At 43.8% G+C, this 15364-nt stretch overlaps 1 non-coding gene across 1 annotated transcript; it reads right to left on the reverse strand.

The window, feature by feature from the left end:
- Positions 1-6885: 6885 nt before the first annotated feature.
- On the reverse strand, positions 6886-6958 carry Trnaa-ggc (transfer RNA alanine (anticodon GGC)). The gene has a single exon. It is a non-coding gene; the product is annotated as a tRNA-Ala (tRNA).
- Between the last annotated feature and the right edge of the window lie 8406 nt (positions 6959-15364).

Genomic DNA, 15364 nt, shown 5'->3' on the forward strand with positions numbered 1-15364 from the left:
TGTGGAATCATTGGCGACCACCTCAATGGTCCTCACTTCATTGCAGGGGCCCAAACAGCTGCAACATACATCGCGTTTCTACAGAATGATCTGCCAACGTTGCTCGAAAATGTCCCACTGGAAACGCGTCGACGTATGTCGTATCAGCATGATGGTGCACCTGCACATTCCGCAATTAACACTAGGCTGACCCTTGACTGGATGTTCGACGGGCGTTTCATACGACGTGGAGGGTGCATAAATTGGGCAGCCCGTTCTCCTGATCTTACACTTCTGGACTTCTTTCTGTGGGGTACGTTAAAGGAGAATGTGTACCGTGATGTGCCTACAACTCCAGAGGATATGAAACAACGTATTGTGGCAGCCTGCGGCGACATTACACCAGATGTACTGCGGCGTGTACGACATTCATTACGCCACAGATTTCAATTGTGTGCAGCAAATGATGGCCACCACATTGAACATCTATTGGCCTGACATGTCGGGACACACTCTATTCCACTCCGTAATTGAAAACGGAAACCACGTGTGTACGTGTACCTCACCCCTCATGGTAATGAACATGTGCGTCAGCGAAAAAGACCAATAAAAAGGTGTTAGCATGTGGACGTAATGTGCTGTTCCAGTCTCTTCTGTACCTAAGGTCCATCACCGTTCCTTTTGGATCCCTACGTAATTCGGTGCTCTTCGATACACACGATCGAACAGCGGAGGAGTGGTACTCAAGCGCCAACTTTAGGTTACAATATCTCCGGATGTAATTAACATTTTACAATGCAACAAACGGCACTGATTACGTATTTGTTTATATGTTCAGATGTGCTATCAAAACTAACGGGGTTCCATTTAAAAAACGTAGGTTTGTGTTAAAAAACATACTTCCGTGCATTTTTGTGTGGTTCGTATTAACCAATTACACTAGCCCCTCTCCTCACATTCTGTCTGTGGAATCGATTCGTCAGTATTTGATGTGGTTTACGAAATATATCCAGCGGTAATGCTAGGTGACTCACCCTGTATATATTGAGAGACCAATGCCAAAATATCCAGATTAATGAATAGGGGTCGTCAAGAGGTTCGCGAACTTACACCACTTATTACCCAAACTGCCCATTTATGAGCCAAAAATATCCTTTTAGAATGGAAAGAATTACGTCAAAATGTAATACCATACCACATAAGCGCATGAAAATAAGCAGAGAAGACTAATTTTCGTGTCAAACGATCACTTACTTCAAATACCATTCGAATAATAAAAATGGCAGCTTTAAATCTTTGAACAAGATCCTGAACGTGGGCTTGCCATACAGTTTACTATCTATCTGAACACTCAGAAATTTGAGCTGTTCAGTTTCATTAATCATATGCCCATTCTGTGAAATTAAAACGTCCGTTTTTGTTGAATTGTGTGTTAGAAACTGTAAAAACTGAGTCTTACGGTGATTTAGCGTTAGTTTATTTTCTATAAGCCATGAACTTACGTGATGAACTGCACTACTTGAAACAAGCCAATGTTGCACACAACATCCTTTTTCTACCAAGCTAGTGTCAACAGCAAACAGAAATTTTAGAATTATCCGTAACACTAGAGGACACATCATCTATATAAATAAGGAACAGGGGTGGCCCCAACACTGATCCCTGGGGCACCCCGAATTTGCCCATACCCAACTCAGACACCATATCATGGCCATTCCAGCATTGTGAATAATGACCTTTTGCTGTCTGTTGTTAAAGTAACAGGTGAGCCAATTGTGAGCTACTCCCCGTAATCCATATTGGTCCAACTTCTGGAGCAATATTTTGTTATCAACACAATCAAACGCCTCAGTTAAATAAAAAAATAAGCCTAGTGTTCGAAACCTTTTGTTTAACCCATCCAGTACCTTATAGAGTAAAGCGAATATAGCATTTTCAGTTGTTAAACGGCTTCTAAAACCGAACTGTACATTTGAAAGCCAATTATGTTGTATAAAATGATCAAGTATCCATACATACAGAGCCTTTTCAGTAATTTTAGCAAACACTGATGGCATAGAAACGGGTCTAAAATTGTCTACATTATCGCTTTCTCTCTTTTTATAAAGCGACTTTACGACTGAGTACTTTAATCGTTCAGGAAACTGACCACTCTTAAAGGAAAAATTACAAATATCACTAAGTACATGGCTAACATGTGCTGGACAGTACTTTAATATTCTGCTAAGTTCATGCATAGTACAGTTAATATAAAACTTTTAAGCACATGCCAAAAAAACGAAGATTATATCAAGGAAAGTCCTTCTGTTCAGTTATAAAACAGCAACACTTCCTTTTTATTTTATGCTTTGCTTCCTGCTCTCTTTCTGTATCAAATCACATCCAAGATTATTTTTCTCCCTCAATAGTCCTGAATTCTTCACTATGGGACCATATTTCGTCTTCTATCTATTTACGTTTATAACTATGCAGAGTGTAGGCTTTTTCCTTGTCCACATATTGTACAACCTGAAAAATTTCTTTCTTTCATATGTTTGACCTCTGTTGTCAGAGAGCACTGCTAGGAAAAATATAAAGTTCACACCCAACCTCCGTAATGTGTCACGAAAGCAAAGCAGACAATAAAATAAAGATTAACAAGATACCAAAGCAGAAAATTCTGTTTTTAACAGGAGTAAACGTAGCGAGGAGTGGTTAAATTTCGCCGTTAGCAGACTAAGCCAGTGAAAAATGGTAAACATAGTTCTTGGAAGTACCATTGAATGGTTTTGTGCGAACGGTCACACCCTCAGTTTTTAAAGGACATCGCCGTCCCCCCTTCCCCAGATGTAGTGGTGCGATATCCGAGTGGGTAGCCCGTCAGAAACTAAACACAGATCAAGCGTGAAAACAGGACGAAGGTGTACTGAACGGTGAAGAAAGAAGCAAAGCTCAACATGTGCAACATCGAGCGCATGTGCAGTCATGGCGTCGTCGTCGTGTAGTCAAGGCATTACACTGAAAAGGGGGACGTTCTTGTTCATGTCCCCCTCTTACCTATTTATTTCACAAAATCGTGAACTGTCTGTCTGCTCATTCACCTGACTGTCCGCTGTATTCAAGTTTGTGTCTGTGTCGTGATGTAACGTCAGTTTCCAACAGCGAGGTGTAAGGGAGGAACGTCCACACGTAAAGTACCTCCTATTTGTTCTACACGGTTACAAATGTTATAACTCTTGCCTTCCGTCTTGGAAGTTTTGACTCTTGAATTCCTTTGTTGTAACATCGGACACACCTGTTTATTTGTTGCTTTCATTTGTGTGAGAGGTCTGTAGGGCATTTCGACTGCTCTCATTGTTCATCAGATTTACTTGCGATGGTGATATATTCATACCACATGACTCATATTCTATAACCAAAGTATAGTATAATAATTGCCAAGACCACAGAAGAAATACAGACGCGTCAATGACTGGATGGACATTTCACAAATTTATGACAAAAGAAAAAGTAATCGAAGTGTGAGTGAGATCTGAACATGGATCTCCTCTTTTGTAGTGCAACACCGTTACCACAGAACCACGACATCACCGTCATTGCAGCGCGCTGGATGTCCCACATCTTGCTTCTACCGTTCACTGCTTCTAATTTGTTTCTTTTTTCACAGTTCAGTACACCTATTCCCTGCTTTCACGCTCAATCTGTGTTCAGTTTTTGACGGGCTGCCACTGGGCCCTCTTAGCACTAAGTCTAATGGTAGGTGCGATGGGGAGTCTCCGTTGTTAGTCATCCAATCATGTTGCAATCACTAATTAATTATGAACAGTCTGTGGCCCATATTTCGTTACGGTTCCGGTGTTCTAGAATTATATATATATATATATATATATATATATATATATATATATATATATATATATATATGTGTGTGTGTGTGTGTGTGTGTGTGTTTTTAACACAAACTTATGTTTTTTTTTTTTAAATGGACCTCCTATATTTTTTCTTCAGCAATCCATAGCATGACAAAGCATATACACAATGGCGTTGATTGCATCGCAATTTCCCATTACATCCCGAGATATTGAGACGCGAAGTTGACGCTTGAAACACCCGACATGCGCTGCTAGCGCACGTCCTGAGGCTCAGGCGTGAACCCCATGCTGCCCGTAATCGCGATGTGATTGACATGCGTAATCACACTTCCATACTTATCAAGAGGTCCAAAACGAATAATACGGTCTGGTTCCAATGGCTCTGAGCACTATGGGACTCAACTGCTGTGGTCATTAGTCCCCTAGAACTTAGAACTACTTAAACCTAACTAACCTAAGGACATCACACACATCCATGCCCGAGGCAGGATTCGAACCTGCGACCGTAGCAGTCGCATGGTTCCGGACTGCACGCCTAGAACCGCGAGACCACCGCGGCCGGCAATACGGTCTGCTGCCGTCCTGCATTAACGTCGTACATTCCAGCAGGTATTTATCCCATAGGCTAAGGGTGATGCGGTTCTGTAACATATCTGTGTACCGCAACGTTAGTCACAAAATTAATTTCGCTTATCGTTAATCCGTTACTAAAAACGTAATGCCGTTCAATGTTAAAACTTTACTTTACTGTAGATCTAGCGCAAGTGACGGTTAATCATTCACTCGTAATAGTAAAACTCATGTTGATGGTTTTAGTGAAACGAGCGTGTGGACTAAAAGTTTTACCGTTGTTTAGGTAAAAATGTTTTGATTTGGGAAGTTCAGGTAGGACACAGAAGATGAATGTAAACATGATTAACCAATTAGTTTTATTATCACATAATTATCAATGTTATGTTTATCTAATGCGTTAAATGACAAATTGTTGCAAACAAATGTTTCTTAACATCACTGGGTAAAATGGTCCTTTGTAGAAACTTCCACTGTTGTACCAGCACTACATACTAAACATAGCGTTCACATCTCATGCTGAAAGTGATGCCCATTAGCTTGCATACATAGGGTCACTCTGCGGATGAAGTATGCCCTACTTCGTGCTACTGTTTCCTCTTTGATGGCTGTACAAACATCAACAATGCGTTGCTTCATGTCCTCTGGTGCTGTTGGTTCATGTTGGTAAACAGCATCCTTCAATGCTCGCCAAAGAAAATAATCCAGCGGTGTAAGGTCCGGAGATCGGGCAGGCCACCTCGTCCAATCCACCTACCAGGGAACTTACGGTTCACAAGTCGTCGTGCTCGTAAGGTGTTATGTGCAGGGCATCCGTCATGCTGATACCACATGACCATTCTCCGGTTCAGAGGTATGGTATCCAAGAGAACAGGAAGATTGTGTCGTATAAATCTGGAGTATTGTCTGCCATTTTGGATGCCATTTATAAAGAAAGGTCCGATAATGGTATCTTCAATAATCCCACACAAAACATTAACTTTCCACGGACGTTGATGTTCTACCTGACGGAGCCATTTTGGATTGTCTGCGGACCAATAATGAATATTCTTCACATTGACAATTCCTTTGTTGGAGAATGACTCGTCGGTAAAGAGAACATCTGCAAAAAAATTTGGATTAGTCAGAAGTTTTTGCTGAGCCCACCGACAAAATGTTACCCTATTGCGGAAGTCATTTCCATGAAGATCCTGGTGTAAATGAACATGGTAAGGATGAAATTTATGACGTTTAAGAATACGCTGTGCACTTGATTTCGACACACCAACTTCACGTTCAATTTGACGTGTGCTGATTTGAGGATTCACAGCTATTGTAGCGAGCACAGCAACTTCAGCATGTTCATCTGTGTGTGTTCTAGGACGATGTCGCGGTCTTGGATTTAAGCTTCCCGTTTCACGTAGACGAGATGTGAGACGACCAAACATCCGGCGCGAAGGCGGTGGCTTGTCAGGCAATCGTCTTCTGTACAGTCGTTCTGCCTGAACAGCATTTCGTCCACCTACAACAGGGTACAGTACAGGTATGTAGAGTAGGGTACACAACAGACATATTAACTTAATAATCATAATGTTCGCTAACAGTACTATCAACAAACAAGCAATCTCATAACGTATTTCCCGACAACGTACATTCTCCATAGATCAGCAGCATTTCTACCATATCTTCATGTGTGTACATTATAGTGTACAGTATAAGTTCCACAACACAACGTTTATTCACAATGTGTACTAGCTCCGAGCCGTCACTAGATTACTCTGTTGCACGACTACATTGGCAAGCGGTGTACTGCACGCCAAAGCAACAACAAATGTGATGCTCGGAGGGTGGTGGAGTACAGGAGTTTGCATGGGACGCAAATCATAAACAAGGCGAAGTGGTAACTGTGGCAGTAGTGGGAACTACGTTGGACACTTGACTAGGTAGAGCCAGGCCCTGCGCAACAGGCACAATGGGTCATATAACGCATTAGATAAACCTTATTTTGGGTGTGCAGGATAAATAAGACAACCTGACGGGTGTACATCGATCGGTATTGGTTCATATTGTGTACGTAGATACGTAAAACGTGCAAGAGGGAAACTATTATGTGCTTATGAGAGTTGATGGCAGCAGACCGTATTATTCGTTTCGGACCTCTTGATAAATATGGAGGTGTGATTACGCATGTCAATCACATCGCGATTACGGGCAGCATGGGGTTCACGCCTGAGCCTCAGGACGTGCGCTAGCATCGCATGTCGGGTGTTTCCAGCGTCAACTTCGCGTCTCAATATCTCGGGATGCAATCAACGTCATTGTGGATGTGCTTTGTGGTGGTGGTGGTTAGTGTTTAACATCCAGTCGACAACGAGGTCATTAGAGACGGAGCGCAAGCTCGGGTTAGGGAAGGATTGGGATGGAAAGCGGCGGTGCCCTTTCAAAGGAACTATTCCGGCATTTGGCTGAAACGATTTAGGGAAATCACGGAAAACCTAAATCAGGATGACGGGAGACGGGATTGAACCGTCGTCCTCCCGAATGCCAGTCCAGTGTGCTAACCACTGCGCCACCTCGCTCGGTATATGTGCTTTGTCATGCTGTGGATTGCTGAAAAAAAAATATAGGAGGTCCATTTAAAAAAAAACGTAAGTTTGTGTTAAAAAAAACACATATGCTTTCGTTTTAGAATGTTTCCAAATATCTCCATTCACGGGCCCCAGCCCTACATTGATACCGGTGAAAGTCGTTTTCCAAAGCTGTTATTGTTCCAGAGATATTTTGGGTGGACAAGATAGCTGGGACACCTTGTATATATAAGCACAAAGAAACTCTCATCTCTGAACACAAAGTACGGCACGATTTACAAAACGGCAAACTTCAAATACCTCGGTCAAACACTGAAATGAGCGGACATGACAGAGACTCAAACGAAGAAAGAAAAACTAAACTGGACAAGGCATACAAAGTAGTGTGGAATCATTACAACAAGAAATCTATGTCACAAAAAGCCAAATTACGCCACTAGGACACGGTGGTTCTCCCCGAAGCACTATATGCAGCAGAGACCACACTAATCCTAGGGCTTACACGTATCAGACAACTAGAAAAAGTAGAACGGAAAATACTTAGGAAAATTCTTGGCACAACTAACAACAATGGAATACGGATCAAGAAACGTACAGAGGAACTATACAAAGATACGGAGACAATCACAGAAAAGATTAGAAAACGCGGACTGCAATTCTATGGACACCTATACATAATGCCATCACACAGACTGACCAAACAGATCTTTGACTGGGTAACAACTAGAAACAACAAATGGATGGCAGAGGTAAAAAACGACCTGAACCAACTCAACATCACACCAGACACAATAAACGACAGAATAAAATTCAGAAACATCATTAAGAAAAGTAGACTGCATGAGATACACTGTGACAAAAAGGCGTAAAATGGACCAAAGAACGCAACCAAGGCCACAGCCGGAAGATGAAACAAACATGGGCAACCAAAAAGGCAATCAAGATGAAGCCGAGGATACGTAGCTGATCACAAGCATGGATAGAGGACCGGAAAGAGAAACATAGCAAGAGAATGAGGGAAGTTTCGGCAGCAAAAGGAATTGGCCATGTAGTTTAGTCCAACTGCGCTCTTTAAGGGCAGAACACCATATACACTCCTGGAAATTGAAATAAGAACACCGTGAATTCATTGTCCCAGGAAGGGGAAACTTTATTGACACATTCCTGGGGTCAGATACATCACATGATCACACTGACAGAACCACAGGTACATAGACACAGGCAACAGAGCATGCACAATGTCGGCACTAGTACAGTGTATATCCACCTTTCGCAGCAATGCAGGCTGCTACTCTCCCATAGAGACGATCGTAGAGATGCTGGATGTAGTCCTGTGGAACGGCTTGCCATGCCATTTCCACCTGGCGCCTCAGTTGGACCAGCGTTCGTGCTGGACGTGCAGACCGCGTGAGACGACGCTTCATCCAGTCCCAAACATGCTCAATGGGGGACAGATCCGGAGATCTTGCTGGCCAGGGTAGTTGACTTACACCTTCTAGAGCACGTTGGGTGGCACGGGATACATGCGGACGTGCATTGTCCTGTTGGAACAGCAAGTTCCCTTGCCGGTCTAGGAATGGCAGAACGATGGGTTCGATGACGGTTTGGATGTACCGTGCACTATTCAGTGTCCCCTCGACGATCACCAAAGGTGTACGGCCAATGTAGGAGATCGCTCCCCACACTATGATGCCGGGTGTTGGCCCTGTGTGCCCACGGTCGTATGCAGTCCTGATTCTGGCGCTCACCTGCACGGCGCCAAACACGCATACGACCATCATTGGCACCAAGGCAGAAGCGACTCTCATCGCTGAAGACGACACGTCTCCATTCGTCCCTCCATTCACGCCTGTCGCGACACCACTGGAGGCGGGCTGCACGATGTTGGGGCGTGAGCGGAAGACGGCCTAACGGTGTGCGGGACCGTAGCCCAGCTTCATGGAGACGGTTGCGAATGGTCCTCGCCGATACCCCAGGAGCAACAGTGTCCCTTATTTGCTGGGAAGTGGCGGTGCGGTCCCCTACGGCACTGTGTAGGATCCTACGGTCTTGGCGTGCATCCGTGCGTCGCTGCGGTCCGGTCCCAGGTCGACGGGCACGTGCATCTTCCGCCGACCACTGGCGACATCATCGATGTACTGTGGAGACCTCACGCCCCACGTGTTGAGCAATTCGGCGGTACGTCCACCCGGCCTCCCGCATGCCCACTATACGCCCTCGCTCAAAGTCCGTCAACTGCACATACGGTTCACGTCAACGCTGTCGCGGCATGCTACCAGTGTTAAAGACTACGATGCAGCTCCGTATGCCACGGCAAACTGGCTGACACTGACGGCGGCGGTGCACAAATGCTGCGCAGCTAGCGCCATTCGACGGCCAACACCGCGGTTCCTGGTGTGTCCACTGTGCCGTGTGTCTCCCCCAACGACTCACCGTGCTTTTGTTCACTGCCAGGTCTCCGTAGACACTCCGGAAGTGCCTACGAATATATTTGATGTTCTGTTTTTCCGCCAAAAGAAACTCCGTCAATACTCCATTTTGATGGATTCGTATTGCGGCGTGTAGCGGGACTTTGAATTTCGCCGCGCTACTCTCGTTCCCTCAGATATAAATTATACCGTCGCAGCTATATGAGCACTCGACGGCAGAGAAAATATATAAGAAAATGAAGGTAGTAAAACTGTAATTCATTTTGTTTTCTACCCGCTTTTGTCTTTGAGAGCGAAAGCTTAACTTACTTATTAGCTAGTCTTGGTCGGTTTAAGACGAGAAACCTTATTGATGTGCAGACGTATTGTGGAGTGAAATTTGGAGGATGGAAGCAGCAACGTTAAATACATTGCATTTAATATCAAGACGGTTTTGTATACATTAGTAATTGCTGGAGAATGAAATTTATTGCAAGATTTCGGAGCAGCTAAGACCTTTCACGCAGAAATGAAGCAGGAGATTTTTGGAGAACAAGACCTGGACGCCGCACGCGAGAAGACATGTTAACATGGTAAAGGATGAACTCTTATCTACGCCATATCCCCTTGTTAATCACATTTTGTTATTCTCTGCTCTCTTTCAAATAATTTTTGTAGTGGAAATTGGTTTGACTTTTGCTCAGAAACGTCACAAGGACCCCCCAACAATAGCTTTTCCGAATCACGAAGTCCGATAACTTTTCTGTAATACGAGGTCCGATTTGCATTACATTCTTTCCATTTTCCACGGTCATTGAAGATTTTAAAACCCCCTTTTTATTCACCATTTCTTCGCACATTTTCAACCTTTTCTTTTCTTCTCTATTTCTTTTTTTATTAACCACTACAACTGGCGACCATGGCAGGGCAGATTGTCTGGCATCACGAATATATATGATGCTCTCGTTTTCCCGCAAAAGAAACTCCGTTATGGTCTCCATTTCGAAGGCTACGTATAGCGGCGCCAAATATTGGGACTTCAAGAAACTACAGTGGCTGAAGTGGAATTATTCCACGATGTTGTTGTTGTCTTCGGTCCTGGGACTGCTTTGTTGCAGCTCTCCATGCTACTCTACCCTGTGCAAGCCTCTTCATCTCCCAGTACCTACTGCAGCCTACATCCTTCTGAATCTGCTTTGTGTATTCATCTCTTGGCTTCCCTCTACGATTTTTACCCTCCACACTGCCCTCCAATGCTAAATTTGTGATCCCTTGATGCCTCAGAACATGTCCTACCAACCGGTCCCTTCTTCTTGTCAAGTTGTGCCACAAACTCCTCTTCTCCCAAATTCTATTCAATATCTCGTCATTAGTTATGTGATCTACCCATCTAATCTTCAGCATTTTTCTGTAGCACCACATTTCGAAAGCTTCTATTGTCTTCTTGTCTAAACTATTTATCGTCCACGTCTCACTTCCATACATGGCTACACGCCATTCAAATACTTTCACAAACGACTTCCTGACAAATCTATATTCGATGTTAACAAAATTCTCTTCTTCAGAAACGCTTTCCTTGCTATTGCCAGTCTACATTTTATATCCTCTCTACTTCGAGCATCATTAGTTATTTTGCTCCCCACGTAGCAAAACTCCTTTACTTCTTTAAGTGTCTCATTTCCTAATCTAATTCCCTCAGCATCACCCGATTCCACGATGAGCCACAACAAATTCCTTCTCCTGGCCGAGAAGAAAAATGTGCTGCATTACTTATTGAAAGCGCCTCTTAGATGTAGACGTAGATCGGTGACTGTGATTTAGACCACGGAGAGTAGCGGGTGACTGCGTTGAGACGCGCGGTGCGGACCTGGGCGATGGCGACGCAACGCCACGCGCCTTGATGACAGGGGGAAACCCGAGAGTGAAGGCGCGAGAGTAAGACGGCCGGGGAGAGGGCACGCAGTGGTTTTGGTGGGCGCCCGGCTCCTGGTTCCGGCGCGTCACGGCCAGTGGGCGCCCGCGGGAGCAGGAGAAAGCGCCGGCCACAGCACGGCACGGCACGGTGCCGCACGCAGGTGTGTGTGCGTGCGTGTGACTCAGCGGAAACTCGCCGGGAGTCCCGTCCCTCCCCAGCCATCGCAGCGGCGACCGCTGCTCTCCCGCCAAGGTCACAGCCGCCCACAGGCCGTCCGTCGTTTCCAGCGCTCTCTTACCTCCTCAGTCAGGCGAACGACAAAGGACTACGGAAACCAGTAAAAGTGGAGATGTGGTCAGAAATGATGAAAACTTTTTTACCATCACATAGGTCTGTAGCAAGTTAGAAATATTGTCTCCAATACGTATGTTTTTGGATAGGGAGCCGGCCGGTGTGACCGTGCGGTTCTAGGCGCTTCAGTCCGGAACCGCGTGATCGGTACGGTCGCATGTTCGAATCCTGAATCGGGCAAGGATGTGTGTGATGTCCTTAGCTTAGTTAGGTTTAAGTAGTTCTAAGTTCTAGGGGACTGATGACCGCAGATGTTAAGTCCCATAGTGCTCAGAGCCATCTGAACCATTTTTTTGGATAGGGTCCGCCTTTAGCAAACCACGATTTTTTTTAACCCAAACACGTTTCACCGCTGTTTCAGAATCTTCAGTGGGCTTTTATTTTTCATCTTTTTACCACATGGTGTGGTTTCCCTGTTTCTGCAGTGACTTGTAACTAGTTGCAGATGACAAATTGTGGAACAAAACAGTCACTGTAGAAACACAATACATCAGGAAAACAACACCAAGTGGTTGTTGTTGTTGTGGTTTTCAGTCCTGAGTCTGGTTTCATGCAGCTCTCCATGCTACTCTATCCTGTGCAAGCTTCTTCATCTCCCAGTACCTACTGCAATCTACATCCTTCTGAATCTGCTTGGTGTATTCATCTCTTGGTCTCCCTGTACGATTTTTACCCTGCATGCTGCCCTCAAATACTAAATTGGTGATCCCTTGATGCCTCAGAACATGTCCTACCAACCGATCCCTTCTTCTGGTCAAGTTGTGCCACAAACTTCTCTTCTCCCCAATTCTATTCAATACTTCCTCATTAGTTATGTAATCTACCCATCTAATCTTCAGCATTCTTCTGTAGCACCATATTTCGAAAGCGTCTATTCTCTTCTTGTCCAAACTAGTTATCGTTCATGTTTCACTTCCATACATAGCTACACTCCATACAAATACTCTCAGAAATGACTTCCTGACACTTAAATCTATACTAGATGTTAACAAATTTCTCTTCTTGACAAACGCTTTCCTTGCCATTGCCAGTCTACATTTTATATCCTCTCTACTTCGACCATCATCAGTTATCTTGCTCCCCAAATAGCAAAACTCCTTTACTACTTTAAATGTCTCATTTCCTAATCTAATTCCCTCAGCATCACCCGACTTAATTCGACTACATTCCATTATCCTCGTTTTGCTTTTGTTGATGTTCATCTTATATACTCCTCTCAAGGCACTGTCCATTCCATTCAACTGCTCTTCCAAGTCCTTTGCTGTCTCTGACAGAATTACAATGTCATCGGCTAACCTCAAAGTTTTTATTTCTTCTCCATGGATTTTAATACCTACGCCGAATTTTTCTTTTGTTTCCTTTACTGCTTGGTCAATATACAGATTGAATAACATCGGTGAGAGGCTACAACCCTGTCTCACTCTCTTTCCAACCACTGCTTCCCTTTCATGTCCCTCCCCCTGCCATCTGGTTTCTGTACAAATTGTAAATAGCCTTTCGCTCCCTGTTTTTTTTACCCGTGCCACCTTTAGAATTTGAAAGAGAGTATACGAGTCAACATTGTCAAAAGCTTTCTCTAAGTCTACAAATGCTAGAAACGTAGGTTTGCCTTTCCTTTATCTTTCTTCTAAGATAAGTCGTAAGGTCAGTATTGCCTCATGTGTTCCAGAATTTCTACGGAATCCAAACTGATCTTCCCCGAGGTCGGCTTCTACTAGTTTTTCCATTCATCTGTAAAGAATTCGTGTTAGTATTTTGCAGCTGTGGCTTATTAAACTGATAGTTCGCTAATTTTCACATGTGTCAACACCTGCTTTCTTTGGGATTCGAATTATTATATTCTTCTTGAAGTCTGAGGGTATTTCGCCTATCTCATACATCTTGCTCACCAGATGGTAGAGTTCTGTCAGGACTGGCTCTCCCAAGGCCGTCAGTATTTCCAATGGAATGTTGTCTACTCCGGGGGCCTTGTTTCTACTCAGGTCTTTCAGTGCTCTGTCAAACTCTTCACGCAGTATCGTATCTCCCATTTCATCTTCATCTACATCCTCTTCCATTTCCATAATACTGTCCTCAAGTACATCGCCCTTGTATAGACCCTCTATATACCTCTTCCACCTCTCTGCTTTCCCTTCTTTGCTTAGAACTGAGTTTCCATCTGAGCTCTCGATGTTCATGTAAGTGGTTCTCTTATCTCCAAAGGTCTCTTTAATTTTTCTGTAGGCAGTATCTATCTTCCCCTAGTGAGATAAGCCTCTACATCCTTACATTTGTCCTCTAGCCATCCCTGCTTAGCCATTTTGCACTTCCTGTCGATCTCATTTTTGAGACGTTTGTATTCCTTTTTGCCTGCTTCATTTATTGCATTTTTATATTTTCTCCTTTCATCATTTAAATTCAATATTTCTTCTGTTACCCAAGGATTTCTACTAGCCCTCGTCTTTTCACCTACTTGATCCTCTGCTGCCTTCACTATTTCATCCCTCAAAGCTACCCATTCTTCTTCTACTGTATTTCTTTCCCCCATTCCTGTCAATTGTTCCCTTATGCTGTCCCTGAAACTCTGTACAACCTCTGGTTCTTTCAGTTTATCCAGGTCCCATCTCCTTAAATTCCCACCTTTTTGCAGTATCTTCAGTTTTAATCTACAGGCCATAACCAATAGATTGTGGTCAGAGTCCACATCTGCCCCTGGAAATGTCTTACAATTTAAAACCTGATTCCTAAATCTCTGTCTTACCATTATATAATCTATCTGATACCTTTTAGTATCTCCAGGGTTCTTCCATGTATACAACCTTCTTTCATGATTCTTAAACAAAGTGTTAGCTATGATTAAGTTGTGCTCTGTGCAAAATTCCACCAGACGGCTTCTTCTTTCATTTCTTAACCGCAATCGATATTCACCTACTATGTTTCCTTCTCTCCCTTTTCCTACACTCGAATTCCTGTCACCCATGACTATTAAATTTTCATCTCCCTTCACTATCTGAATAATTTCTTTTATTTCATCATACATTTCTTCAATTTCTTCGTCATCTGCACAACTAGTTGGCATATAAACTTGTACTACTGTAGTAGGTGTGGGCTTCGTATCTATCTTGGCCACAATAATGCGTTCACTATGCTGTTTGTAGTAGCTTACCCGCATTCCTATTGTCTTATTCATTATTAAACCTACTCCTGCATTACCCCTATTTGATTTTGTGTTTATAACCCTGTAGTCACCTGACCAAAAGTCTTGTTCCTCCTGCCACCGAACTTCACTAATTCAATCTAACTTTAACCTATCCATTTCCCTTTTCAAATTTTCTAACCTACCTGCCCGATTAAGGTATCTGACATTCCACGCTCCGATCCGTAGAACACCAGTTTTCTTTTTCCTGATAACGACATCCTCATGAGTAGTCCCCGCCCGCAGATCCGAATGGGGGACTATTTTACCTCCGGAATATTTTACCGAAGAGGATGCCATCATCATTTAATCATACAGTAAAGCTGCATGCCCTCGGGAAAAAATACGGCCGTAGTTTCCCCTTGCTTTCAGCCGTTCGCAGTACCAGCACAGCAAGGCCGTTTTGGTTACTGTTACAAGGCCAGATCAGTCGATCATCCAGACTGTTGCCCTTGCAACTACTGAAAAGGCTGCTGCGCCTCTTCAGGAACCACACGTTTGTCTGGCCTCTCAACAGATACCCCTCCGTTGTGGTTGTACCTACGGTA

This window comes from Schistocerca gregaria, chromosome 3 (assembly GCF_023897955.1).
Source record: "Schistocerca gregaria isolate iqSchGreg1 chromosome 3, iqSchGreg1.2, whole genome shotgun sequence".
Classification (NCBI taxonomy): Eukaryota; Metazoa; Arthropoda; class Insecta; order Orthoptera; family Acrididae; genus Schistocerca; species Schistocerca gregaria.